Consider the following 6,925-nt stretch of genomic DNA (forward strand, 5'->3'; position numbering starts at 1 on the left):
AATTTAAATTTCTTATAAGTCTACTGGTGGAAAGACCGACGTCCTGATTTTGATTCAAATAGGAATCGATCATTTGTGAGTTAACTATTGTTCCGATTAGAAATAACAAAAGTTTTCGATAGGCCAGTTGTGAATCGCAATTATGCGCCTCGACTCGGAAGAGACGCAGTTTCCGATCGGGAGAGGCAATCAAAATCAAGCTGCGGTGGAGACATGAATAAGAAGGGAAATTATCCCGTTTATTTATAACTGAAGAGATATTGTCGGACATAAGCCTTTACGGTTAGCTATGGAGGAGTAATAATAATTTCTTGCAGCTTCACTGGGGAGAGACAGTGCAAATACGAACGAGAAGGGAAATAGTGCTTTTTCGTCAGGGAAATTTCAAAGATGACACTCACTGGTAATAAAATTAGGCAGCTGCCAGACAGCTGGAAAAATTTAAATATAAGAATGAAGAGCTGGAACGGGGTTTTGTCTTTTCAGCTATATATCTCAAATGTTTCACTATAGCATGGACCCTCTCTTTTAAGTAGACCCGTAATTAACAGTGGAATGTATAATGGGTAGATGTGTGACCTAAAATATCGGCTATAAGAATGAAGAGCTGGAGCTGGGTTCTGTCTTTCCGGTTATATATTTTAAATGTTTTACAATGGCCTGGACCCTCGTTAAAGTAGATCCGTGCTCAGCGGTGTAGTGTATAATGGGTAGATGTATTACGATAAAATGTCGTACAGTAATAAAATTGCTATATAACTACATATACAACACATAAAATGACCAAAAATTATATACATAAATGTATATACCGTTTGGGATAGTGCAATTACGCGTAACTAGTATTTGATTATGAGTGGCCAAATTAAATCCGCGTAAATGTCGTGGCAACCACATTAGCGTAACTTACGGGAATCTATTGTTATCAGTCCGTAGACAAAATAAATTAATGCTTTCTGTGCATAACTGGAAGTCGTAGCCATTGAAATATCAAAGTAATACCTTTAAAGCCCTTTCCTGTGAAATTTGGTTTAGTATAGATACGCGCCTGTTACCAATACAATATACGCGGAGTTGCATTATCCTCGACAAATATACTACATATAAAATTATATACATATATTGCATAGATTAGTTGTGAATAACAAATGTTTTTATAAACCGGACAATGTCCAATGTTAATCGAAATCACAAGTTAATATAGCGACACGCCTACTTCAAATTCAGTTGTGTAATTTAAGCGCAGCGACACGCCTACCTCAAATTCAGTTGTATAATTTAGGCGCAGCGACACGCCAACTTCAAATTCAGTTGTGTAATTTAGGCGCAGCGACACGCCTACTTCAAATTAAGTTGTGTAGTTTAGGCTTTCGCATTTCTTCCAGTCGATAATATTCTTCCATAAAGATATATACATATATATACCTATATACATTTCCGGACACATAATTCGAGCTACCACGCATTTTCAGTATTAACTGCCTAAGCTTAATCATATTTTTGATTGATCAAAAACTGTTATGCAATTTTGTAACTAGTATACTAAACGTCCTTTCGATAACTCCTTGTTGGGAATTTGGAATAGCAAAACCGAGGAAAACTTTTTCTTCTATGATAACACTTTTTTGTATTTCACCCTTTACGACAAAAATGCGAGGTAGCTCCAATTATGTGTCCGGGATTATATTATTGTCTAATTTTATTAATATTGTTTTGTATTCCACCTCTAAGGGTGGTAAAGTTGGGGATGAATTCGGTTTTGCGCACTTTCCGGTAAGCGATTTCAAGAAAACTTGGCAAATAGATGTAATTCCACTAACTTTTGAGGACGGTTTTTTTAGTACTAACAGTAGAGCTCCTTGTGAAGGAGTTCGTCTAGGGAAGTACTGCCACCTGACCTATTTCTGCCGCCAAGCAGCAATCTGAGCATTACAGCGCTGCCGGTTTTGAAGGGTAAGGATATCTAGGATACTAGGGATACTGATGAAATTATAAGATAATAGGGATACTGGTGAAATTACAGGCACATGGGACTTGTCAACTTACGCCTTAGGGTGTTGGGCGCAGTGACAGTGCCCTGAGATATTTGCGATTTAAAGCTCTGATTGCACTGCAGTTGGCGTGAGCTTACAATCAGGCGCACGACTTGTTCGTCCCGTCTCTTGTTCGTCCCGTCACTTGTTCGTCCCGTCACTTGTTATAATAACAAGTGACAGGACAAACAAGTACAAGTAATTTTGTAACAAAATAAAATAAGATAATGTCACGTCTCGTCACGTGTCGTTAATAATATTCATTTCTGATTGGAATAACTTTAAAAGCGTCAAAATTACTTCGTGTGCCGCTACGTTTTTACATTATATTAAATATTCACAATTTAGGCTCGGTTTACATGGCCACCGAATTAACATAAGTAACACTCAATTCTATAACTTATAAACTATATACGATTAGAGGTGGGCGTTTAAACAAAAAACACTTAAAAAGTTTCTTTTTAATATAAGGACGCTTATAATTTTGTTTTTTACAACTTCAGTAGCAGTAGAGCACCTATTTCTGCCGCCAAGCTGTAACGTCAGCATTACTGTGTTCCGGTTTTGAAGGATAAGGGTGCTGGTGAAATTTTTTATTAAAAAGGAACCTTTAAAAAGAAAAACAATCGGTTGCCGGATTAATCCCCTAGTTTGCCACCCTTAGAGGTGGAATATTTTCTTCGAATTTAAATAGGACTACCTGTCTAATAACCTGGTTAAATTTTCCATTTATTTTAGTACCACTAAAGGAACAACTCCTTTGATCGAAAGGTATATCTGCATCAGTTCTGATACCTGTGAAGGTATCGGCTGCGTTGAGAAAGTTATTCAAAAATTTCTCACTAGATGTCACTAGTAGCGACGAACGCCGAAAAGCTAGTACAAAGATTTATAACAAAAACACATGGCGACGTCTTACTTTCTCAAACTCGTATCTTAACGTTACTGAAAAAGATACTGAAATGCAAAAAATGGATTTTGTATACAAATTTTGCAGGCCGATTTCACATCTCATTTCCTTCATGTTTACGGCTTTTACCTATTCTTAAAGTAATGCATCTAAATTAACACCCTTGATAAGAAATTTCAAATTTAAGTCATACGCTAACTAACCACTTTTTTTACCACAACCACTGTATTTATTGTTCTGTGGAACTGACCAACGCGTCGAAAAGCGTGCTTATGTGCCTATCTTAAAAAGCATACCTTTTTAAGGGTCGTATTCCAGAACTCTACTCAATGCTCAAGTCAGGACTTGAGTATGATTTCAAGCACTGGAAATACGACCCTAATAGCAAGGACTTGAGTATGATTTGTAGTGCTTTAAATCATACTCAAGTCCTGAATTGAGCATTGAGTAGAGTTCTGGAATACGACCCAAAGTGCTTTTCGTTTAAACACAACTACGTGCCATTGACACTCTATCGACATGATTTTGAATTAGCAGACTTAGGACCCTAGTATGGATATTTCGGGTGCACGCCCCTGGAATAATTTAATTTTTTTTTGTACTCATAGTGAGAATTGCCTAGTTTTCTAACCAAATCTGATTGTCTAGTACATTAATATTATTATTGATATTCACCAGCGCCATCTGTAAAGTCCAATAATTCTAGAAATACTGTAATGTCCAATAAAAGCTTGTCAACCTTTTACAGTATATTGGTTTTGAAAATTATATAATGTTTTAAACAATTTTATGTACCGTTTTAAACAACCTGAGTCAACAATTTGAGGTTGTTTTAAAAAAATATATGCTGTTTTAAACAACTTGACATGAAAATTTAAAATTTTTAATAAAATTATGAACAGTCGGATATATAAATTTAATGTTTTGTATAAGGATTCGATGTACAAAATTTTGACAATATGCCTTGTTGCATTCGCTCAGAATGTTTTATAAAAAAATATATAAATAAAAAAACTATTTTAATAACTTATAAGACTCCATTATGAAACAATTGAAATTGAAACATCTATTTTAAAGATTTATATCTAGAATTCTCAAACAAATATTGCTCATTCGAAAGGCAAACGTAAGGGCGCAGGTAAAGAGAGGTTGCTCTATTACACACCAGGAAAAAACTGGTTAAAGTGTCAAGTTTGTATGGTGTTTAGGGCAATAACATTTGTCCATGTTGTGTATGAATGTAATTTATATGATATTCAAATTTATTATTATAAAATTCATGACACAATTACTACTATTATTATACAAAATATACAAAGCATTCGGTGTAAAAATTTTATCGTAGGATTATACAAAAGAAACTGTAGCGAATAAGTGGAAACGTGTTAGAATTCTATGAGATGTTGAAAATTTAATAAAGAATTTTAGTTACCTTATATGTTGTTTTATTGTAAAAATTTAGAGAAAAAAGTCATATTAACTTACGCTGTTTTATGTATAAATGAATAAAATAAAATAAGCATTATTATAAAGATGGTTTTCCACAGGCGAGGCGTGGCGAGACGAGGATTGAAATTTGTATGACAAAATTTCAATTCTCTCCTAGCCCATGGAAGTAAGAATTGTAATGTTTGTTAATGCTATATTGAACCATAGTGACAGCACCACATAGAGTATCATACTCTTTAACGGAGACACGATTTCTCGCGCGCACTCGCGCTGGCTATTAATATCAATCGCAAACATTGTGGGGTACGTATGATTTAACATGTAAAATAATAAGGTTTAATCTGATTCTTCTTCCGTTAAGGGGGAACATCACGGTTTTATGTAATCTAATACCCAATAGATGGCGGTAGTAAGGCGAAATAATAGTTTATTACGATATTAGCAAAATTGGCAGCCAAAAGTTATACTTTTATTGTATACACGATTGGAGGAATTCATGATACATTTAAAATTCCTATAACTTTTCACATACAATCTTTCAATTAGATAAAAATATCTATTATCCGCATTGACTTACAAATATCCGCTCGAAACCAAACACATACAAAGGTATGGTTGTTGTTTGTTCAATTCTTTCCGTAAAGGAAAAGGCAAAGGTTTCACGCCATACAGCCAAGTCTTAGCTCAAATATCTCGAAAACGATACCCAACCTGCCATTATTCGAAAAATCATGTCCGCCATCTTGGATTTAGAAATAAGTGCCATATTCGTAATTAACACTCCCAAATACAACGAAAATGATAACCATATTCATTGACTTACAAATAAATGGACAATAAATGGACGACGGGTCTAATACAAAAACCAAGTACCAAGTCAACCTATTTAAACGTAGTGACATGTAAAGGAATATGAAAAAGCTAAAACGTTGAATTTAAATTGTAATGTCATCGCAGTACTGTCTAATTTTGCTTGCTTCGCTGTCAGTCGAACAAACGAAGACTAAAGCGTGAATGACGCTCTGTATACGATTTTAACGCCCTATAAGTTCGGACACTTTTTAGCGCGGACCCGACGTCCTTATAATTGTAAGCCAATGCCCATATTGCATATATTCGAAAAGTAGTGTCCGCCATCTTGGATTTAAAAATAAATGCTATATACGTAATGAGCACCCCCAAATATCTGGAAAACGATACCCAACTTGCCATTATTCGAAAAATCATGTCCGCCATCTTGGATTTAGAAATAAGTGCTATATTCGTAATGAACACCCCCAAATACCCCGAAAATGATACCCATATTGCATTTATTTGAAAAGTCGTGTCTGCCATCTTGGATATTTTATTATTACTTATTGCATTTGTTACATTATATTAGTGTTGGGCAAGACGTGAAATTAAAATGAGTTTTTTTTTTCATTTGAAGAAATGGAGCGGTACGATGTCCGACTTCAATTGAGGTGAGATAGTGGTAATAATGTTTGCACCTACGGCAATGACTCAACAGACAGGGAATATTAAGCATATTTTCATAACTTGATGGTATCAATGGTATCGACTAAAAAGTCGTTGAAAGACCAAGTACAAACACACGACGCAAGCACATAGAAAAATTCGTGAGGTCCGTTGGTTCGTTTCGTGGCTTACTTGGTATAGCGTCTGGCACGGTATGCAAGAAGACGTCGGTTCGAATCCGACCGGATCGAAGGATTTTTTTCTGAGTGTTCGATCTTTTTATTAATAATTATAACAAACTAGTGGAGTAATTTCACAAAAAATAATTGAATATCAATTCAATAAAAATTTAATTAATACAGTGAATAGCGACATCTCTCGCCAGGACTGTTAGCTGTAAAGGTACTAACTGGGTGATAAATCTGTCATAGATTTCTCATAGATGGCGCTACGACTAAAAAGTCGTTGAAAGACCAAGTACAAAGACACGACGCAAACACATAGAAAAATTCGTGAGGTCCGTTGGTTCGTTTCGTGGCTTAGTTGGTATAGCGTCTGCCACGGTATGCAAGAAGACGTCGGTTCGATTCCGACCGGATCGAAGGAATTTTTTTCTGAGTGTTCGATCTTTGTATTAATAATTATAACAAACTAGTGGAGTAATTTCACAAAAATTAATTGAATATCAATTCAATAAAAATTTAATTGATGGTATCAATTAATTGGATAACTTAAGCGTTATGATATATTATAAATAAATGTTAATTTTATTTAGTAGGTACTATGGTACTATGATCATATGATGTAAAATGAGCTAAAAAGCGGGCAGTGCAGGACCAATCATTGTTGCATTTGTTGAATTCGATGCAGTGTGACATGAGGTAAGGTGAGAAGTGGGACATTTTTATGACATGATGTGTTGTTACAAGCCAATCAAGCGAGTGGTACAAACAAGTTGCCTCGTGTATGAGTAACTCAGCACTAATGTCATTCATTCATTCACTAATGCTCGATTTTGTCTTCGAGAGGCGGCTGAAAAGTAATCTACACAAGTATGAAATTAAAGATGGCCATC

Source organism: Hyposmocoma kahamanoa, unplaced genomic scaffold, assembly GCF_003589595.1.
Source record: "Hyposmocoma kahamanoa isolate Upper Pololo Valley unplaced genomic scaffold, ASM358959v1 84, whole genome shotgun sequence".
Classification (NCBI taxonomy): Eukaryota; Metazoa; Arthropoda; class Insecta; order Lepidoptera; family Cosmopterigidae; genus Hyposmocoma; species Hyposmocoma kahamanoa.